The sequence below is a fragment of the Balaenoptera borealis genome (assembly GCF_965194805.1).
Source record: "Balaenoptera borealis genome assembly, chromosome: 10".
NCBI lineage: Eukaryota > Metazoa > Chordata > Mammalia > Artiodactyla > Balaenopteridae > Balaenoptera > Balaenoptera borealis.
Genome location: NC_138874.1, coordinates 31,555,856 through 31,578,215, shown reverse-complemented (window position 1 = coordinate 31,578,215; position 22,360 = coordinate 31,555,856). Strand labels below are relative to the sequence as shown.

Below are 22,360 nucleotides of genomic sequence, written 5' to 3'. Positions count from 1 at the left end.
GGTGTTTTGCTTTCCGACCTACTTCATGTTTTGTGATTATCTCCAGGCTCATCTATGGTGCCTCAAAGAGCAGTGCTTCAATGTTTTCCATGGCTAATATTCCATGTGTACATGGACCACTTCTTCTTGGTGCATTCCTCTGTTGATGGACATTTTCGTTGCTTCCAAGTGTTGCCTATGGTAAATATTGCTGGAGTGCAGGATTGCCAGCCTGTGATTTTTGATTTTCCTTTTCTCAGGGGATAGACCCAGCAGTGGGTATGATTGATTGACTGGTATGGTAGCTCAACGTTTACCTTTTCAAGGCACCTCAATTGTGCTTTCATTAGTGGCTCTTACCACGTCCCCCTTAGAATCGAGGGTACGCATTTCTCCACAATCACGTCAGCATTTCTAGTTTGCAGCATTTTTGTTGATGGCCATTCTGACTGGTGTGAGCTGACAGGTTTTTGTAATTTGGGTTTACATGTCTGTAAAAATTCCTACAATTCATCATTTTTCCACGCCTTTTACTTTTCTGTTAAAAGAAAAAAGAAAGAAAGTGTGAGTGTAATATACCTCTTCAAATTTTCTTTTTGGAAGGTTGCACTCTAGAATTTTTTGGTCGATTTTCGACCTCAGTATTTTTTGGAGGGCCGGTGTCATTTACAGACCTGCAATTGGTGAATAATTAGTGACCTTTTGCAGTGGGTTCAAAGCTGCTGTTGTGGGAAACGGCCACAAGGATGCAGCATTTCTCGATTCCCAAATCTGGGTACTAGGGCAGCAGAGCCGTTCTGGAAGTTGTCTGCCTAGGTTTTCAATTTGGATGGAATGTGCCAGGAAAACCCCCCATAAGTTTATGTCTCATTACTCCTAGTTCGTTGTTTTAATTTTTTCAATTGGGGTAATGGTTAGAATGTTGCTTGTCCAAGGTGTACACACTCTGGTTCATCTACATATCATATATACCTATTTATGTAGAGATCCTCTTCCCGTGTAAATTATTACAGAGTGTTCCGTAATCCTTCCTTGCTATATGGTCGGTCTTTTTGATATATGTATATAATATGTATTTGTATACATATGGTAACGCTAATCTTCATGTATCCATTCCCCCCACCTTTCCTTTTAGATAAGCATAGTTTTTTTTTTTTTTAATAAGTCTGTGATTGCCTTTCTCTGTGGAAATATGTTCATTTGTGTCAGTTATTAGATAACGCCTATAAGTGATATCATAGGTTATAGGACTTTTCCTTTCCGACTTACCTCATGGTCTGTGATTATCTCCAAGATCATCTATGGTGCCTCAAAGAGCAGTGTTTCATTGTTTTCCATGGCTAGTATTCATTGTGTACATGGACCACTTCTTCTTTATCCTTTCGTCTGTTGATGGACATTTTGGTTGCTTCACTGTCTTGTCTATTGTGAATAAGGCTGCAGTGCAGCTTTTGCAGCCCGGGTCTTCTTCATTCTGGTCTTCTCAGGTGAGAGGCCCTTTGGTGCGCCTGCTGGATTGAATGGTACCTCAATTTTTCTTTTCAACGCAGCTTCTTTCTGTTCTCATTATTAGCGTTTAACCCTTTTACATCTCACCAGCAGCTAGAGGGTACACAGTTCTCTTAAACCTCTTCAGCATTTATTGTTTGTAGACTTTTTGCCAATGGTCAGTCGACTGGTGTGAGTTGAAAACTTTTTGTAGATTAGATTGCATGAGTCTAATACTTCCTGAGGCTGAGCTTTTATCCATTTTCCTTTTTTTAAAAAGAGAGTGAGTAAAACTTACCTCTTCATACTATCTTCGTGAACATTTTGCCTGTTTTGAATTTTTTTATCCATTCCCTACCTCAGCACAATTTTGAGGGCAGGTGTCCTTTACAGCCCTGAGTCCTTGTGAATGGTAAGTGACCATTAGCTGGGGGTTAAAAGCTGCTCTTGCGGGAATCGGCCACAAGGCGGCAGCATTTCTCCTTTACCAAATCTGGTTACTAGGGCAACAGAGCCTTACTGGAAGTGGTGTTCTAGGTTGTAAATTAGAATGGAATGTGCGAGGAAAAAGCCCTTTAAGTTTATGTCTCCTTACTTCTTGTTGGTATTTTTAACTTAATTTTTATTTTTTCTCACAGCAAACTTGATTACAATGTTTTGTTTGTTCTAGGTGTGCAAGATGTGGTTCTTTCACACATATACATATATCTATTCTTCTTCGGATCCTTTTCCCATGTAGGTTATGACACAATGTTGAGTAGTCTTCTCTTGGTATTGCGTAGGTCTTTGGTGATTCTATATTTCACATGTGTTTGTATCTCTCTGTTAACCTCAATATGGTAATGTATCCAATCCTCACACCTGTCCATTTGGTGAACCATAAGTTTTTTAATGAATCTATGAAAGTGTTTCTCTGTGGAAATATCTTTGTTTGTATCATTTTTTAGGTAACACCTATATGTGATACGATAGGATATGTGTTTTTCGCTTTCTCACTTACTCCAAGTTGCGTGATTACTTCTAGACTCATCTATGGTGCTGGAAATGGCATCGTTTCATTTTTTTCACTAGCTCATATTCCATCTGTACAGGTAGCAGTTCTTCTTTGTCCACCCATCTGTCGGTGGACTTTTTGGTTACTTCCATATCTTGGCTACTGTAATACTATGCAATGCAGATTTGCGTGCCTGTGTCCTTCCAATTCTGTCTTCTTAGTTTATAGGTCCAGGAATAGGTCTGCTGGAACATATGGTAGCTCAATGTTTACCTTTTAAAGGCACCTCTATTCTGTTCTCCTTAGTGGCTCTTTCCAGGTTACGTCCCACTTAAAGTGGAGGGTATGTATTTCTTCCCAGCTCCTTCAGGATTTATTCTTTGTAGTTTTTGCTGATGGTTATTCTGAGTGGTGTGAGCTGATACCTCTTTGTGGTTGAATTTGCATGTGTCTCATAATGCGTTGAAATTGATCTTTAAGACATGTCCTTTTTATTTTTCCAGCTGTGATTAGAGCTTATTTCTTCAAAGTGTTTTCTTAAAGTATGTGTCACCATTTGAAATATTTTGGCCATTATCTCCCTCAAGACATTTTGAGGGCAGGTTTCATTTACAGCCCTGCAGTACTTGTTCATATGAAGTGACCATTAGCTCAGGCTTTAAACCTGCTTTTGCAGGTAACGGCCAGAGAGCGGCAGCCTTTCTACGTTCCCCTTGCTGGTACTAGGGAAACAGACCTACCGGCCAGTGGTGTTCTTCGGTTATAAGTTAGAGTGCCATGTGCCCGGATAAACCCACAAATGTTGATGTCTCCTTGCTTTTGTTTGTTTTTAAATTTCATTTATATTTATTATTAGAGTAATATTCCATTGTGTACGTGGACCACTTCTTCTTGGTGCATTCCTCGGTTGATGGACATTTTCATTGCTTCCAAGTGCTGGCTATGGTAAATCTTGCTGGCGTACAGGTTTGCCAGCCTGTGACTTTTTGATTCTCATTTTCTCAGGTGATAGGCCAAGCAGTGGTTGTGATTGATTGACTGGTAGCTCAATGTTTCCCTTTTCAAAGCACCTACACTGTGTTTTCATTAGTGGCTCTTTACATGCCCCCCCTTACAACCGAGGGTACGCATTTCTCCACACTCCCTTCACCGTTTATTTTTTGCAGCATTTTTCCTAATGGCCATTCTGACTGCTGTGAGCTGATAGGTTTTTGTAATATGGGTATGCCTGTCATTAAATTTTTTAAAATTCATCATATTCCTACATCGTTCTCTTTTCTCTTAAAAGAAAAAACCGTGAGTACAATGTAGCTCTTGAAATTGTCTTCTTCGAAGGTTGCCCTCTTTTGAATTTTTTGGTCGATTTTGGACCCCAGAAATTTTCTGGAGGGCAGGTGTCATTTACAGAACTGCAAGTTGGTGAAAATTTAGTGACCTTTCGCAGTGGGTTCAAACCTGCTGTTGTGGGAAACGGCCACAAGGAGGTAGCATTTCTCCATTCCCCAATCTGGGTACTAGGGCAGCAGAGCCTTTCTGGAAGTCATTGTCCTAGGTTGTAAATTAGAATGGAATTTGCCAGGAGAAATCCCCATAAGTTTATGTCTCATTACTTCTTCTTGGTTTTTAAAAGTTTTTTAATCTGGGTAAAGTTTAGAATATTGTTTATCCTAGGTGTACACAATCTGGTTCATTTGTACATTATGTATGTCTATTAATGTACAGATCCTCTTCCCATGTAAAATATTACAGTGTTCCGTCGACCTCCCTTGCTATATGTTCGGTCTTTTTGATACATGTACAAAATATGTATTTGTATATGTATAGTAACACTAATCTTCATTTCTCAATTTCCCCCCTCCTTTCCTTTCAGATGAGCATAGTTTGTTTTCTCAGCCTGTGAGTGTCTTTCTCTTTGGAAATACGTTCATCTGTGCCAGTTATTAGATAATGCCATAAGTGATAATATAGGATATAGGTGTTTTGCTTTCCGACCTACTTCATGTTTTGTGATTATCTCCAGGCTCATCTATGGTGCCTCAAAGAGCAGTGCTTCAATGTTTTCCATGGCTAATATTCCATGTGTACATGGACCACTTCTTCTTGGTGCATTCCTCTGTTGATGGACATTTTCGTTGCTTCCAAGTGTTGCCTATGGTAAATATTGCTGGAGTGCAGGATTGCCAGCCTGTGATTTTTGATTTTCCTTTTCTCAGGGGATAGACCCAGCAGTGGGTATGATTGATTGACTGGTATGGTAGCTCAACGTTTACCTTTTCAAGGCACCTCAATTGTGCTTTCATTAGTGGCTCTTACCACGTCCCCCTTAGAATCGAGGGTACGCATTTCTCCACAATCACGTCAGCATTTCTAGTTTGCAGCATTTTTGTTGATGGCCATTCTGACTGGTGTGAGCTGACAGGTTTTTGTAATTTGGGTTTACATGTCTGTAAAAATTCCTACAATTCATCATTTTTCCATGCCTTTTACTTTTCTGTTAAAAGAAAAAAGAAAGAAAGTGTGAGTGTAATATACCTCTTCAAATTTTCTTTTTGGAAGGTTGCACTCTAGAATTTTTTGGTCGATTTTCGACCTCAGTATTTTTTGGAGGGCCGGTGTCATTTACAGACCTGCAATTGGTGAATAATTAGTGACCTTTTGCAGTGGGTTCAAAGCTGCTGTTGTGGGAAACGGCCACAAGGATGCAGCATTTCTCGATTCCCAAATCTGGGTACTAGGGCAGCAGAGCCGTTCTGGAAGTTGTCTGCCTAGGTTTTCAATTTGGATGGAATGTGCCAGGAAAACCCCCCATAAGTTTATGTCTCATTACTCCTAGTTCGTTGTTTTAATTTTTTCAATTGGGGTAATGGTTAGAATGTTGCTTGTCCAAGGTGTACACACTCTGGTTCATCTACATATCATATATACCTATTTATGTAGAGATCCTCTTCCCGTGTAAATTATTACAGAGTGTTCCGTAATCCTTCCTTGCTATATGGTCGGTCTTTTTGATATATGTATATAATATGTATTTGTATACATATGGTAACGCTAATCTTCATGTATCCATTCCCCCCACCTTTCCTTTTAGATAAGCATAGTTTTTTTTTTTAATAAGTCTGTGATTGCCTTTCTCTGTGGAAATATGTTCATTTGTGTCAGTTATTAGATAACGCCTATAAGTGATATCATAGGTTATAGGACTTTTCCTTTCCGACTTACCTCATGTTCTGTGATTATCTCCAAGATCATCTATGGTGCCTCAAAGAGCAGTGTTTCATTGTTTTCCATGGCTAGTATTCATTGTGTACATGGACCACTTCTTCTTTATCCTTTCGTCTGTTGATGGACATTTTGGTTGCTTCACTGTCTTGTCTATTGTGAATAAGGCTGCAGTGCAGCTTTTGCAGCCCGGGTCTTCTTCATTCTGGTCTTCTCAGGTGAGAGGCCCTTTGGTGCGCCTGCTGGATTGAATGGTACCTCAATTTTTCTTTTCAACGCAGCTTCTTTCTGTTCTCATTATTAGCGTTTAACCCTTTTACATCTCACCAGCAGCTAGAGGGTACACAGTTCTCTTAAACCTCTTCAGCATTTATTGTTTGTAGACTTTTTGCCAATGGTCAGTCGACTGGTGTGAGTTGAAAACTTTTTGTAGATTAGATTGCATGAGTCTAATACTTCCTGAGGCTGAGCTTTTATCCATTTTCCTTTTTTTAAAAAGAGAGTGAGTAAAACTTACCTCTTCATACTATCTTCGTGAACATTTTGCCTGTTTTGAATTTTTTTATCCATTCCCTACCTCAGCACAATTTTGAGGGCAGGTGTCCTTTACAGCCCTGAGTCCTTGTGAATGGTAAGTGACCATTAGCTGGGGGTTAAAAGCTGCTCTTGCGGGAATCGGCCACAAGGCGGCAGCATTTCTCCTTTACCAAATCTGGTTACTAGGGCAACAGAGCCTTACTGGAAGTGGTGTTCTAGGTTGTAAATTAGAATGGAATGTGCGAGGAAAAAGCCCTTTAAGTTTATGTCTCCTTACTTCTTGTTGGTATTTTTAACTTAATTTTTATTTTTTCTCACAGCAAACTTGATTACAATGTTTTGTTTGTTCTAGGTGTGCAAGATGTGGTTCTTTCACACATATACATATATCTATTCTTCTTCGGATCCTTTTCCCATGTAGGTTATGACACAATGTTGAGTAGTCTTCTCTTGGTATTGCGTAGGTCTTTGGTGATTCTATATTTCACATGTGTTTGTATCTCTCTGTTAACCTCAATATGGTAATGTATCCAATCCTCACACCTGTCCATTTGGTGAACCATAAGTTTTTTAATGAATCTATGAAAGTGTTTCTCTGTGGAAATATCTTTGTTTGTATCATTTTTTAGGTAACACCTATATGTGATACGATAGGATATGTGTTTTTCGCTTTCTCACTTACTCCAAGTTGCGTGATTACTTCTAGACTCATCTATGGTGCTGGAAATGGCATCGTTTCATTTTTTTCACTAGCTCATATTCCATCTGTACAGGTAGCAGTTCTTCTTTGTCCACCCATCTGTCGGTGGACTTTTTGGTTACTTCCATATCTTGGCTACTGTAATACTATGCAATGCAGATTTGCGTGCCTGTGTCCTTCCAATTCTGTCTTCTTAGTTTATAGGTCCAGGAATAGGTCTGCTGGAACATATGGTAGCTCAATGTTTACCTTTTAAAGGCACCTCTATTCTGTTCTCCTTAGTGGCTCTTTCCAGGTTACGTCCCACTTAAAGTGGAGGGTATGTATTTCTTCCCAGCTCCTTCAGGATTTATTCTTTGTAGTTTTTGCTGATGGTTATTCTGAGTGGTGTGAGCTGATACCTCTTTGTGGTTGAATTTGCATGTGTCTCATAATGCGTTGAAATTGATCTTTAAGACATGTCCTTTTTATTTTTCCAGCTGTGATTAGAGCTTATTTCTTCAAAGTGTTTTCTTAAAGTATGTGTCACCATTTGAAATATTTTGGCCATTATCTCCCTCAAGACATTTTGAGGGCAGGTTTCATTTACAGCCCTGCAGTACTTGTTCATATGAAGTGACCATTAGCTCAGGCTTTAAACCTGCTTTTGCAGGTAACGGCCAGAGAGCGGCAGCCTTTCTACGTTCCCCTTGCTGGTACTAGGGAAACAGACCTACCGGCCAGTGGTGTTCTTCGGTTATAAGTTAGAGTGCCATGTGCCCGGATAAACCCACAAATGTTGATGTCTCCTTGCTTTTGTTTGTTTTTAAATTTCATTTATATTTATTATTAGAGTAATATTCCATTGTGTACGTGGACCACTTCTTCTTGGTGCATTCCTCGGTTGATGGACATTTTCATTGCTTCCAAGTGCTGGCTATGGTAAATCTTGCTGGCGTACAGGTTTGCCAGCCTGTGACTTTTTGATTCTCATTTTCTCAGGTGATAGGCCAAGCAGTGGTTGTGATTGATTGACTGGTAGCTCAATGTTTCCCTTTTCAAAGCACCTACACTGTGTTTTCATTAGTGGCTCTTTACATGCCCCCCCTTACAACCGAGGGTACGCATTTCTCCACACTCCCTTCACCGTTTATTTTTTGCAGCATTTTTCCTAATGGCCATTCTGACTGCTGTGAGCTGATAGGTTTTTGTAATATGGGTATGCCTGTCATTAAATTTTTTAAAATTCATCATATTCCTACATCGTTCTCTTTTCTCTTAAAAGAAAAAACCGTGAGTACAATGTAGCTCTTGAAATTGTCTTCTTCGAAGGTTGCCCTCTTTTGAATTTTTTGGTCGATTTTGGACCCCAGAAATTTTCTGGAGGGCAGGTGTCATTTACAGAACTGCAAGTTGGTGAAAATTTAGTGACCTTTCGCAGTGGGTTCAAACCTGCTGTTGTGGGAAACGGCCACAAGGAGGTAGCATTTCTCCATTCCCCAATCTGGGTACTAGGGCAGCAGAGCCTTTCTGGAAGTCATTGTCCTAGGTTGTAAATTAGAATGGAATTTGCCAGGAGAAATCCCCATAAGTTTATGTCTCATTACTTCTTCTTGGTTTTTAAAAGTTTTTTAATCTGGGTAAAGTTTAGAATATTGTTTATCCTAGGTGTACACAATCTGGTTCATTTGTACATTATGTATGTCTATTAATGTACAGATCCTCTTCCCATGTAAAATATTACAGTGTTCCGTCGACCTCCCTTGCTATATGTTCGGTCTTTTTGATACATGTACAAAATATGTATTTGTATATGTATAGTAACACTAATCTTCATTTCTCAATTTCCCCCCCTCCTTTCCTTTCAGATGAGCATAGTTTGTTTTCTCAGCCTGTGAGTGTCTTTCTCTTTGGAAATACGTTCATCTGTGCCAGTTATTAGATAATGCCATAAGTGATAATATAGGATATAGGTGTTTTGCTTTCCGACCTACTTCATGTTTTGTGATTATCTCCAGGCTCATCTATGGTGCCTCAAAGAGCAGTGCTTCAATGTTTTCCATGGCTAATATTCCATGTGTACATGGACCACTTCTTCTTGGTGCATTCCTCTGTTGATGGACATTTTCGTTGCTTCCAAGTGTTGCCTATGGTAAATATTGCTGGAGTGCAGGATTGCCAGCCTGTGATTTTTGATTTTCCTTTTCTCAGGGGATAGACCCAGCAGTGGGTATGATTGATTGACTGGTATGGTAGCTCAACGTTTACCTTTTCAAGGCACCTCAATTGTGCTTTCATTAGTGGCTCTTACCACGTCCCCCTTAGAATCGAGGGTACGCATTTCTCCACAATCACGTCAGCATTTCTAGTTTGCAGCATTTTTGTTGATGGCCATTCTGACTGGTGTGAGCTGACAGGTTTTTGTAATTTGGGTTTACATGTCTGTAAAAATTCCTACAATTCATCATTTTTCCACGCCTTTTACTTTTCTGTTAAAAGAAAAAAGAAAGAAAGTGTGAGTGTAATATACCTCTTCAAATTTTCTTTTTGGAAGGTTGCACTCTAGAATTTTTTGGTCGATTTTCGACCTCAGTATTTTTTGGAGGGCCGGTGTCATTTACAGACCTGCAATTGGTGAATAATTAGTGACCTTTTGCAGTGGGTTCAAAGCTGCTGTTGTGGGAAACGGCCACAAGGATGCAGCATTTCTCGATTCCCAAATCTGGGTACTAGGGCAGCAGAGCCGTTCTGGAAGTTGTCTGCCTAGGTTTTCAATTTGGATGGAATGTGCCAGGAAAACCCCCCATAAGTTTATGTCTCATTACTCCTAGTTCGTTGTTTTAATTTTTTCAATTGGGGTAATGGTTAGAATGTTGCTTGTCCAAGGTGTACACACTCTGGTTCATCTACATATCATATATACCTATTTATGTAGAGATCCTCTTCCCGTGTAAATTATTACAGAGTGTTCCGTAATCCTTCCTTGCTATATGGTCGGTCTTTTTGATATATGTATATAATATGTATTTGTATACATATGGTAACGCTAATCTTCATGTATCCATTCCCCCCACCTTTCCTTTTAGATAAGCATAGTTTTTTTTTTTTTAATAAGTCTGTGATTGCCTTTCTCTGTGGAAATATGTTCATTTGTGTCAGTTATTAGATAACGCCTATAAGTGATATCATAGGTTATAGGACTTTTCCTTTCCGACTTACCTCATGTTCTGTGATTATCTCCAAGATCATCTATGGTGCCTCAAAGAGCAGTGTTTCATTGTTTTCCATGGCTAGTATTCATTGTGTACATGGACCACTTCTTCTTTATCCTTTCGTCTGTTGATGGACATTTTGGTTGCTTCACTGTCTTGTCTATTGTGAATAAGGCTGCAGTGCAGCTTTTGCAGCCCGGGTCTTCTTCATTCTGGTCTTCTCAGGTGAGAGGCCCTTTGGTGCGCCTGCTGGATTGAATGGTACCTCAATTTTTCTTTTCAACGCAGCTTCTTTCTGTTCTCATTATTAGCGTTTAACCCTTTTACATCTCACCAGCAGCTAGAGGGTACACAGTTCTCTTAAACCTCTTCAGCATTTATTGTTTGTAGACTTTTTGCCAATGGTCAGTCGACTGGTGTGAGTTGAAAACTTTTTGTAGATTAGATTGCATGAGTCTAATACTTCCTGAGGCTGAGCTTTTATCCATTTTCCTTTTTTTAAAAAGAGAGTGAGTAAAACTTACCTCTTCATACTATCTTCGTGAACATTTTGCCTGTTTTGAATTTTTTTATCCATTCCCTACCTCAGCACAATTTTGAGGGCAGGTGTCCTTTACAGCCCTGAGTCCTTGTGAATGGTAAGTGACCATTAGCTGGGGGTTAAAAGCTGCTCTTGCGGGAATCGGCCACAAGGCGGCAGCATTTCTCCTTTACCAAATCTGGTTACTAGGGCAACAGAGCCTTACTGGAAGTGGTGTTCTAGGTTGTAAATTAGAATGGAATGTGCGAGGAAAAAGCCCTTTAAGTTTATGTCTCCTTACTTCTTGTTGGTATTTTTAACTTAATTTTTATTTTTTCTCACAGCAAACTTGATTACAATGTTTTGTTTGTTCTAGGTGTGCAAGATGTGGTTCTTTCACACATATACATATATCTATTCTTCTTCGGATCCTTTTCCCATGTAGGTTATGACACAATGTTGAGTAGTCTTCTCTTGGTATTGCGTAGGTCTTTGGTGATTCTATATTTCACATGTGTTTGTATCTCTCTGTTAACCTCAATATGGTAATGTATCCAATCCTCACACCTGTCCATTTGGTGAACCATAAGTTTTTTAATGAATCTATGAAAGTGTTTCTCTGTGGAAATATCTTTGTTTGTATCATTTTTTAGGTAACACCTATATGTGATACGATAGGATATGTGTTTTTCGCTTTCTCACTTACTCCAAGTTGCGTGATTACTTCTAGACTCATCTGTGGTGCTGGAAATGGCATCGTTTCATTTTTTTCACTAGCTCATATTCCATCTGTACAGGTAGCAGTTCTTCTTTGTCCACCCATCTGTCGGTGGACTTTTTGGTTACTTCCATATCTTGGCTACTGTAATACTATGCAATGCAGATTTGCGTGCCTGTGTCCTTCCAATTCTGTCTTCTTAGTTTATAGGTCCAGGAATAGGTCTGCTGGAACATATGGTAGCTCAATGTTTACCTTTTAAAGGCACCTCTATTCTGTTCTCCTTAGTGGCTCTTTCCAGGTTACGTCCCACTTAAAGTGGAGGGTATGTATTTCTTCCCAGCTCCTTCAGGATTTATTCTTTGTAGTTTTTGCTGATGGTTATTCTGAGTGGTGTGAGCTGATACCTCTTTGTGGTTGAATTTGCATGTGTCTCATAATGCGTTGAAATTGATCTTTAAGACATGTCCTTTTTATTTTTCCAGCTGTGATTAGAGCTTATTTCTTCAAAGTGTTTTCTTAAAGTATGTGTCACCATTTGAAATATTTTGGCCATTATCTCCCTCAAGACATTTTGAGGGCAGGTTTCATTTACAGCCCTGCAGTACTTGTTCATATGAAGTGACCATTAGCTCAGGCTTTAAACCTGCTTTTGCAGGTAACGGCCAGAGAGCGGCAGCCTTTCTACGTTCCCCTTGCTGGTACTAGGGAAACAGACCTACCGGCCAGTGGTGTTCTTCGGTTATAAGTTAGAGTGCCATGTGCCCGGATAAACCCACAAATGTTGATGTCTCCTTGCTTTTGTTTGTTTTTAAATTTCATTTATATTTATTATTAGAGTAATATTCCATTGTGTACGTGGACCACTTCTTCTTGGTGCATTCCTCGGTTGATGGACATTTTCATTGCTTCCAAGTGCTGGCTATGGTAAATCTTGCTGGCGTACAGGTTTGCCAGCCTGTGACTTTTTGATTCTCATTTTCTCAGGTGATAGGCCAAGCAGTGGTTGTGATTGATTGACTGGTAGCTCAATGTTTCCCTTTTCAAAGCACCTACACTGTGTTTTCATTAGTGGCTCTTTACATGCCCCCCCTTACAACCGAGGGTACGCATTTCTCCACACTCCCTTCACCGTTTATTTTTTGCAGCATTTTTCCTAATGGCCATTCTGACTGCTGTGAGCTGATAGGTTTTTGTAATATGGGTATGCCTGTCATTAAATTTTTTAAAATTCATCATATTCCTACATCGTTCTCTTTTCTCTTAAAAGAAAAAACCGTGAGTACAATGTAGCTCTTGAAATTGTCTTCTTCGAAGGTTGCCCTCTTTTGAATTTTTTGGTCGATTTTTGACCCCAGAAATTTTCTGGAGGGCAGGTGTCATTTACAGAACTGCAAGTTGGTGAAAATTTAGTGACCTTTCGCAGTGGGTTCAAACCTGCTGTTGTGGGAAACGGCCACAAGGAGGTAGCATTTCTCCATTCCCCAATCTGGGTACTAGGGCAGCAGAGCCTTTCTGGAAGTCATTGTCCTAGGTTGTAAATTAGAATGGAATTTGCCAGGAGAAATCCCCATAAGTTTATGTCTCATTACTTCTTCTTGGTTTTTAAAAGTTTTTTAATCTGGGTAAAGTTTAGAATATTGTTTATCCTAGGTGTACACAATCTGGTTCATTTGTACATTATGTATGTCTATTAATGTACAGATCCTCTTCCCATGTAAAATATTACAGTGTTCCGTCGACCTCCCTTGCTATATGTTCGGTCTTTTTGATACATGTACAAAATATGTATTTGTATATGTATAGTAACACTAATCTTCATTTCTCAATTTCCCCCCCTCCTTTCCTTTCAGATGAGCATAGTTTGTTTTCTCAGCCTGTGAGTGTCTTTCTCTTTGGAAATACGTTCATCTGTGCCAGTTATTAGATAATGCCATAAGTGATAATATAGGATATAGGTGTTTTGCTTTCCGACCTACTTCATGTTTTGTGATTATCTCCAGGCTCATCTATGGTGCCTCAAAGAGCAGTGCTTCAATGTTTTCCATGGCTAATATTCCATGTGTACATGGACCACTTCTTCTTGGTGCATTCCTCTGTTGATGGACATTTTCGTTGCTTCCAAGTGTTGCCTATGGTAAATATTGCTGGAGTGCAGGATTGCCAGCCTGTGATTTTTGATTTTCCTTTTCTCAGGGGATAGACCCAGCAGTGGGTATGATTGATTGACTGGTATGGTAGCTCAACGTTTACCTTTTCAAGGCACCTCAATTGTGCTTTCATTAGTGGCTCTTACCACGTCCCCCTTAGAATCGAGGGTACGCATTTCTCCACAATCACGTCAGCATTTCTAGTTTGCAGCATTTTTGTTGATGGCCATTCTGACTGGTGTGAGCTGACAGGTTTTTGTAATTTGGGTTTACATGTCTGTAAAAATTCCTACAATTCATCATTTTTCCACGCCTTTTACTTTTCTGTTAAAAGAAAAAAGAAAGAAAGTGTGAGTGTAATATACCTCTTCAAATTTTCTTTTTGGAAGGTTGCACTCTAGAATTTTTTGGTCGATTTTCGACCTCAGTATTTTTTGGAGGGCCGGTGTCATTTACAGACCTGCAATTGGTGAATAATTAGTGACCTTTTGCAGTGGGTTCAAAGCTGCTGTTGTGGGAAACGGCCACAAGGATGCAGCATTTCTCGATTCCCAAATCTGGGTACTAGGGCAGCAGAGCCGTTCTGGAAGTTGTCTGCCTAGGTTTTCAATTTGGATGGAATGTGCCAGGAAAACCCCCCATAAGTTTATGTCTCATTACTCCTAGTTCGTTGTTTTAATTTTTTCAATTGGGGTAATGGTTAGAATGTTGCTTGTCCAAGGTGTACACACTCTGGTTCATCTACATATCATATATACCTATTTATGTAGAGATCCTCTTCCCGTGTAAATTATTACAGAGTGTTCCGTAATCCTTCCTTGCTATATGGTCGGTCTTTTTGATATATGTATATAATATGTATTTGTATACATATGGTAACGCTAATCTTCATGTATCCATTCCCCCCACCTTTCCTTTTAGATAAGCATAGTTTTTTTTTTTTAATAAGTCTGTGATTGCCTTTCTCTGTGGAAATATGTTCATTTGTGTCAGTTATTAGATAACGCCTATAAGTGATATCATAGGTTATAGGACTTTTCCTTTCCGACTTACCTCATGGTCTGTGATTATCTCCAAGATCATCTATGGTGCCTCAAAGAGCAGTGTTTCATTGTTTTCCATGGCTAGTATTCATTGTGTACATGGACCACTTCTTCTTTATCCTTTCGTCTGTTGATGGACATTTTGGTTGCTTCACTGTCTTGTCTATTGTGAATAAGGCTGCAGTGCAGCTTTTGCAGCCCGGGTCTTCTTCATTCTGGTCTTCTCAGGTGAGAGGCCCTTTGGTGCGCCTGCTGGATTGAATGGTACCTCAATTTTTCTTTTCAACGCAGCTTCTTTCTGTTCTCATTATTAGCGTTTAACCCTTTTACATCTCACCAGCAGCTAGAGGGTACACAGTTCTCTTAAACCTCTTCAGCATTTATTGTTTGTAGACTTTTTGCCAATGGTCAGTCGACTGGTGTGAGTTGAAAACTTTTTGTAGATTAGATTGCATGAGTCTAATACTTCCTGAGGCTGAGCTTTTATCCATTTTCCTTTTTTTAAAAAGAGAGTGAGTAAAACTTACCTCTTCATACTATCTTCGTGAACATTTTGCCTGTTTTGAATTTTTTTATCCATTCCCTACCTCAGCACAATTTTGAGGGCAGGTGTCCTTTACAGCCCTGAGTCCTTGTGAATGGTAAGTGACCATTAGCTGGGGGTTAAAAGCTGCTCTTGCGGGAATCGGCCACAAGGCGGCAGCATTTCTCCTTTACCAAATCTGGTTACTAGGGCAACAGAGCCTTACTGGAAGTGGTGTTCTAGGTTGTAAATTAGAATGGAATGTGCGAGGAAAAAGCCCTTTAAGTTTATGTCTCCTTACTTCTTGTTGGTATTTTTAACTTAATTTTTATTTTTTCTCACAGCAAACTTGATTACAATGTTTTGTTTGTTCTAGGTGTGCAAGATGTGGTTCTTTCACACATATACATATATCTATTCTTCTTCGGATCCTTTTCCCATGTAGGTTATGACACAATGTTGAGTAGTCTTCTCTTGGTATTGCGTAGGTCTTTGGTGATTCTATATTTCACATGTGTTTGTATCTCTCTGTTAACCTCAATATGGTAATGTATCCAATCCTCACACCTGTCCATTTGGTGAACCATAAGTTTTTTAATGAATCTATGAAAGTGTTTCTCTGTGGAAATATCTTTGTTTGTATCATTTTTTAGGTAACACCTATATGTGATACGATAGGATATGTGTTTTTCGCTTTCTCACTTACTCCAAGTTGCGTGATTACTTCTAGACTCATCTATGGTGCTGGAAATGGCATCGTTTCATTTTTTTCACTAGCTCATATTCCATCTGTACAGGTAGCAGTTCTTCTTTGTCCACCCATCTGTCGGTGGACTTTTTGGTTACTTCCATATCTTGGCTACTGTAATACTATGCAATGCAGATTTGCGTGCCTGTGTCCTTCCAATTCTGTCTTCTTAGTTTATAGGTCCAGGAATAGGTCTGCTGGAACATATGGTAGCTCAATGTTTACCTTTTAAAGGCACCTCTATTCTGTTCTCCTTAGTGGCTCTTTCCAGGTTACGTCCCACTTAAAGTGGAGGGTATGTATTTCTTCCCAGCTCCTTCAGGATTTATTCTTTGTAGTTTTTGCTGATGGTTATTCTGAGTGGTGTGAGCTGATACCTCTTTGTGGTTGAATTTGCATGTGTCTCATAATGCGTTGAAATTGATCTTTAAGACATGTCCTTTTTATTTTTCCAGCTGTGATTAGAGCTTATTTCTTCAAAGTGTTTTCTTAAAGTATGTGTCACCATTTGAAATATTTTGGCCATTATCTCCCTCAAGACATTTTGAGGGCAGGTTTCATTTACAGCCCTGCAGTACTTGTTCATATGAAGTGACCATTAGCTCAGGCTTTAAACCTGCTTTTGCAGGTAACGGCCAGAGAGCGGCAGCCTTTCTACGTTCCCCTTGCTGGTACTAGGGAAACAGACCTACCGGCCAGTGGTGTTCTTCGGTTATAAGTTAGAGTGCCATGTGCCCGGATAAACCCACAAATGTTGATGTCTCCTTGCTTTTGTTTGTTTTTAAATTTCATTTATATTTATTATTAGAGTAATATTCCATTGTGTACGTGGACCACTTCTTCTTGGTGCATTCCTCGGTTGATGGACATTTTCATTGCTTCCAAGTGCTGGCTATGGTAAATCTTGCTGGCGTACAGGTTTGCCAGCCTGTGACTTTTTGATTCTCATTTTCTCAGGTGATAGGCCAAGCAGTGGTTGTGATTGATTGACTGGTAGCTCAGTGTTTCCCTTTTCAAAGCACCTACACTGTGTTTTCATTAGTGGCTCTTTACATGCCCCCCCTTACAACCGAGGGTACGCATTTCTCCACACTCCCTTCACCGTTTATTTTTTGCAGCATTTTTCCTAATGGCCATTCTGACTGCTGTGAGCTGATAGGTTTTTGTAATATGGGTATGCCTGTCATTAAATTTTTTAAAATTCATCATATTCCTACATCGTTCTCTTTTCTCTTAAAAGAAAAAACCGTGAGTACAATGTAGCTCTTGAAATTGTCTTCTTCGAAGGTTGCCCTCTTTTGAATTTTTTGGTCGATTTTGGACCCCAGAAATTTTCTGGAGGGCAGGTGTCATTTACAGAACTGCAAGTTGGTGAAAATTTAGTGACCTTTCGCAGTGGGTTCAAACCTGCTGTTGTGGGAAACGGCCACAAGGAGGTAGCATTTCTCCATTCCCCAATCTGGGTACTAGGGCAGCAGAGCCTTTCTGGAAGTCATTGTCCTAGGTTGTAAATTAGAATGGAATTTGCCAGGAGAAATCCCCATAAGTTTATGTCTCATTACTTCTTCTTGGTTTTTAAAAGTTTTTTAATCTGGGTAAAGTTTAGAATATTGTTTATCCTAGGTGTACACAATCTGGTTCATTTGTACATTATGTATGCCTATTAATGTACAGATCCTCTTCCCATGTAAAATATTACAGTGTTCCGTCGACCTCCCTTGCTATATGTTCGGTCTTTTTGATACATGTACAAAATATGTATTTGTATATGTATAGTAACACTAATCTTCATTTCTCAATTTCCCCCCCTCCTTTCCTTTCAGATGAGCATAGTTTGTTTTCTCAGCCTGTGAGTGTCTTTCTCTTTGGAAATACGTTCATCTGTGCCAGTTATTAGATAATGCCATAAGTGATAATATAGGATATAGGTGTTTTGCTTTCCGACCTACTTCATGTTTTGTGATTATCTCCAGGCTCATCTATGGTGCCTCAAAGAGCAGTGCTTCAATGTTTTCCATGGCTAATATTCCATGTGTACATGGACCACTTCTTCTTGGTGCATTCCTCTGTTGATGGACATTTTCGTTGCTTCCAAGTGTTGCCTATGGTAAATATTGCTGGAGTGCAGGATTGCCAGCCTGTGATTTTTGATTTTCCTTTTCTCAGGGGATAGACCCAGCAGTGGGTATGATTGATTGACTGGTATGGTAGCTCAACGTTTACCTTTTCAAGGCACCTCAATTGTGCTTTCATTAGTGGCTCTTACCACGTCCCCCTTAGAATCGAGGGTACGCATTTCTCCACAATCACGTCAGCATTTCTAGTTTGCAGCATTTTTGTTGATGGCCATTCTGACTGGTGTGAGCTGACAGGTTTTTGTAATTTGGGTTTACATGTCTGTAAAAATTCCTACAATTCATCATTTTTCCACGCCTTTTACTTTTCTGTTAAAAGAAAAAAGAAAGAAAGTGTGAGTGTAATATACCTCTTCAAATTTTCTTTTTGGAAGGTTGCACTCTAGAATTTTTTGGTCGATTTTCGACCTCAGTATTTTTTGGAGGGCCGGTGTCATTTACAGACCTGCAATTGGTGAATAATTAGTGACCTTTTGCAGTGGGTTCAAAGCTGCTGTTGTGGGAAACGGCCACAAGGATGCAGCATTTCTCGATTCCCAAATCTGGGTACTAGGGCAGCAGAGCCGTTCTGGAAGTTGTCTGCCTAGGTTTTCAATTTGGATGGAATGTGCCAGGAAAACCCCCCATAAGTTTATGTCTCATTACTCCTAGTTCGTTGTTTTAATTTTTTCAATTGGGGTAATGGTTAGAATGTTGCTTGTCCAAGGTGTACACACTCTGGTTCATCTACATATCATATATACCTATTTATGTAGAGATCCTCTTCCCGTGTAAATTATTACAGAGTGTTCCGTAATCCTTCCTTGCTATATGGTCGGTCTTTTTGATATATGTATATAATATGTATTTGTATACATATGGTAACGCTAATCTTCATGTATCCATTCCCCCCACCTTTCCTTTTAGATAAGCATAGTTTTTTTTTTTTAATAAGTCTGTGATTGCCTTTCTCTGTGGAAATATGTTCATTTGTGTCAGTTATTAGATAACGCCTATAAGTGATATCATAGGTTATAGGACTTTTCCTTTCCGACTTACCTCATGTTCTGTGATTATCTCCAAGATCATCTATGGTGCCTCAAAGAGCAGTGTTTCATTGTTTTCCATGGCTAGTATTCATTGTGTACATGGACCACTTCTTCTTTATCCTTTCGTCTGTTGATGGACATTTTGGTTGCTTCACTGTCTTGTCTATTGTGAATAAGGCTGCAGTGCAGCTTTTGCAGCCCGGGTCTTCTTCATTCTGGTCTTCTCAGGTGAGAGGCCCTTTGGTGCGCCTGCTGGATTGAATGGTACCTCAATTTTTCTTTTCAACGCAGCTTCTTTCTGTTCTCATTATTAGCGTTTAACCCTTTTACATCTCACCAGCAGCTAGAGGGTACACAGTTCTCTTAAACCTCTTCAGCATTTATTGTTTGTAGACTTTTTGCCAATGGTCAGTCGACTGGTGTGAGTTGAAAACTTTTTGTAGATTAGATTGCATGAGTCTAATACTTCCTGAGGCTGAGCTTTTATCCATTTTCCTTTTTTTAAAAAGAGAGTGAGTAAAACTTACCTCTTCATACTATCTTCGTGAACATTTTGCCTGTTTTGAATTTTTTTATCCATTCCCTACCTCAGCACAATTTTGAGGGCAGGTGTCCTTTACAGCCCTGAGTCCTTGTGAATGGTAAGTGACCATTAGCTGGGGGTTAAAAGCTGCTCTTGCGGGAATCGGCCACAAGGCGGCAGCATTTCTCCTTTACCAAATCTGGTTACTAGGGCAACAGAGCCTTACTGGAAGTGGTGTTCTAGGTTGTAAATTAGAATGGAATGTGCGAGGAAAAAGCCCTTTAAGTTTATGTCTCCTTACTTCTTGTTGGTATTTTTAACTTAATTTTTATTTTTTCTCACAGCAAACTTGATTACAATGTTTTGTTTGTTCTAGGTGTGCAAGATGTGGTTCTTTCACACATATACATATATCTATTCTTCTTCGGATCCTTTTCCCATGTAGGTTATGACACAATGTTGAGTAGTCTTCTCTTGGTATTGCGTAGGTCTTTGGTGATTCTATATTTCACATGTGTTTGTATCTCTCTGTTAACCTCAATATGGTAATGTATCCAATCCTCACACCTGTCCATTTGGTGAACCATAAGTTTTTTAATGAATCTATGAAAGTGTTTCTCTGTGGAAATATCTTTGTTTGTATCATTTTTTAGGTAACACCTATATGTGATACGATAGGATATGTGTTTTTCGCTTTCTCACTTACTCCAAGTTGCGTGATTACTTCTAGACTCATCTATGGTGCTGGAAATGGCATCGTTTCATTTTTTTCACTAGCTCATATTCCATCTGTACAGGTAGCAGTTCTTCTTTGTCCACCCATCTGTCGGTGGACTTTTTGGTTACTTCCATATCTTGGCTACTGTAATACTATGCAATGCAGATTTGCGTGCCTGTGTCCTTCCAATTCTGTCTTCTTAGTTTATAGGTCCAGGAATAGGTCTGCTGGAACATATGGTAGCTCAATGTTTACCTTTTAAAGGCACCTCTATTCTGTTCTCCTTAGTGGCTCTTTCCAGGTTACGTCCCACTTAAAGTGGAGGGTATGTATTTCTTCCCAGCTCCTTCAGGATTTATTCTTTGTAGTTTTTGCTGATGGTTATTCTGAGTGGTGTGAGCTGATACCTCTTTGTGGTTGAATTTGCATGTGTCTCATAATGCGTTGAAATTGATCTTTAAGACATGTCCTTTTTATTTTTCCAGCTGTGATTAGAGCTTATTTCTTCAAAGTGTTTTCTTAAAGTATGTGTCACCATTTGAAATATTTTGGCCATTATCTCCCTCAAGACATTTTGAGGGCAGGTTTCATTTACAGCCCTGCAGTACTTGTTCATATGAAGTGACCATTAGCTCAGGCTTTAAACCTGCTTTTGCAGGTAACGGCCAGAGAGCGGCAGCCTTTCTACGTTCCCCTTGCTGGTACTAGGGAAACAGACCTACCGGCCAGTGGTGTTCTTCGGTTATAAGTTAGAGTGCCATGTGCCCGGATAAACCCACAAATGTTGATGTCTCCTTGCTTTTGTTTGTTTTTAAATTTCATTTATATTTATTATTAGAGTAATATTCCATTGTGTACGTGGACCACTTCTTCTTGGTGCATTCCTCGGTTGATGGACATTTTCATTGCTTCCAAGTGCTGGCTATGGTAAATCTTGCTGGCGTACAGGTTTGCCAGCCTGTGACTTTTTGATTCTCATTTTCTCAGGTGATAGGCCAAGCAGTGGTTGTGATTGATTGACTGGTAGCTCAATGTTTCCCTTTTCAAAGCACCTACACTGTGTTTTCATTAGTGGCTCTTTACATGCCCCCCCTTACAACCGAGGGTACGCATTTCTCCACACTCCCTTCACCGTTTATTTTTTGCAGCATTTTTCCTAATGGCCATTCTGACTGCTGTGAGCTGATAGGTTTTTGTAATATGGGTATGCCTGTCATTAAATTTTTTAAAATTCATCATATTCCTACATCGTTCTCTTTTCTCTTAAAAGAAAAAACCGTGAGTACAATGTAGCTCTTGAAATTGTCTTCTTCGAAGGTTGCCCTCTTTTGAATTTTTTGGTCGATTTTGGACCCCAGAAATTTTCTGGAGGGCAGGTGTCATTTACAGAACTGCAAGTTGGTGAAAATTTAGTGACCTTTCGCAGTGGGTTCAAACCTGCTGTTGTGGGAAACGGCCACAAGGAGGTAGCATTTCTCCATTCCCCAATCTGGGTACTAGGGCAGCAGAGCCTTTCTGGAAGTCATTGTCCTAGGTTGTAAATTAGAATGGAATTTGCCAGGAGAAATCCCCATAAGTTTATGTCTCATTACTTCTTCTTGGTTTTTAAAAGTTTTTTAATCTGGGTAAAGTTTAGAATATTGTTTATCCTAGGTGTACACAATCTGGTTCATTTGTACATTATGTATGTCTATTAATGTACAGATCCTCTTCCCATGTAAAATATTACAGTGTTCCGTCGACCTCCCTTGCTATATGTTCGGTCTTTTTGATACATGTACAAAATATGTATTTGTATATGTATAGTAACACTAATCTTCATTTCTCAATTTCCCCCCCTCCTTTCCTTTCAGATGAGCATAGTTTGTTTTCTCAGCCTGTGAGTGTCTTTCTCTTTGGAAATACGTTCATCTGTGCCAGTTATTAGATAATGCCATAAGTGATAATATAGGATATAGGTGTTTTGCTTTCCGACCTACTTCATGTTTTGTGATTATCTCCAGGCTCATCTATGGTGCCTCAAAGAGCAGTGCTTCAATGTTTTCCATGGCTAATATTCCATGTGTACATGGACCACTTCTTCTTGGTGCATTCCTCTGTTGATGGACATTTTCGTTGCTTCCAAGTGTTGCCTATGGTAAATATT

General features: G+C 39.5%; 5 long non-coding RNA genes across 5 annotated transcripts; all 5 read right to left on the bottom strand.

Moving 5' to 3' along the window:
* Positions 1-567: 567 nt before the first annotated feature.
* On the bottom strand, positions 568-4,499 carry LOC309636288. Its single transcript, XR_014249378.1, has 2 exons — positions 3,917-4,499; positions 568-698 (listed from the first exon to the last, which is right to left on the bottom strand). It is a non-coding gene; the product is annotated as an uncharacterized lncRNA (long non-coding RNA).
* A 503-nt stretch (positions 4,500-5,002) lies between these two features.
* Positions 5,003-8,742, bottom strand: LOC309636290. Its single transcript, XR_014249380.1, has 2 exons — positions 8,349-8,742; positions 5,003-5,133 (listed from the first exon to the last, which is right to left on the bottom strand). It is a non-coding gene; the product is annotated as an uncharacterized lncRNA (long non-coding RNA).
* A 693-nt stretch (positions 8,743-9,435) lies between these two features.
* LOC309636289 lies at positions 9,436-13,177 on the bottom strand. Its single transcript, XR_014249379.1, has 2 exons — positions 12,784-13,177; positions 9,436-9,566 (listed from the first exon to the last, which is right to left on the bottom strand). It is a non-coding gene; the product is annotated as an uncharacterized lncRNA (long non-coding RNA).
* Positions 13,178-13,870: 693 nt separating this feature from the next.
* LOC309636280 lies at positions 13,871-17,611 on the bottom strand. Its single transcript, XR_014249370.1, has 2 exons — positions 17,218-17,611; positions 13,871-14,001 (listed from the first exon to the last, which is right to left on the bottom strand). It is a non-coding gene; the product is annotated as an uncharacterized lncRNA (long non-coding RNA).
* A 693-nt stretch (positions 17,612-18,304) lies between these two features.
* On the bottom strand, positions 18,305-22,045 carry LOC309636286. The gene is made up of 2 exons (XR_014249376.1): positions 21,652-22,045; positions 18,305-18,435 (listed from the first exon to the last, which is right to left on the bottom strand). It is a non-coding gene; the product is annotated as an uncharacterized lncRNA (long non-coding RNA).
* Positions 22,046-22,360: the final 315 nt, after the last annotated feature.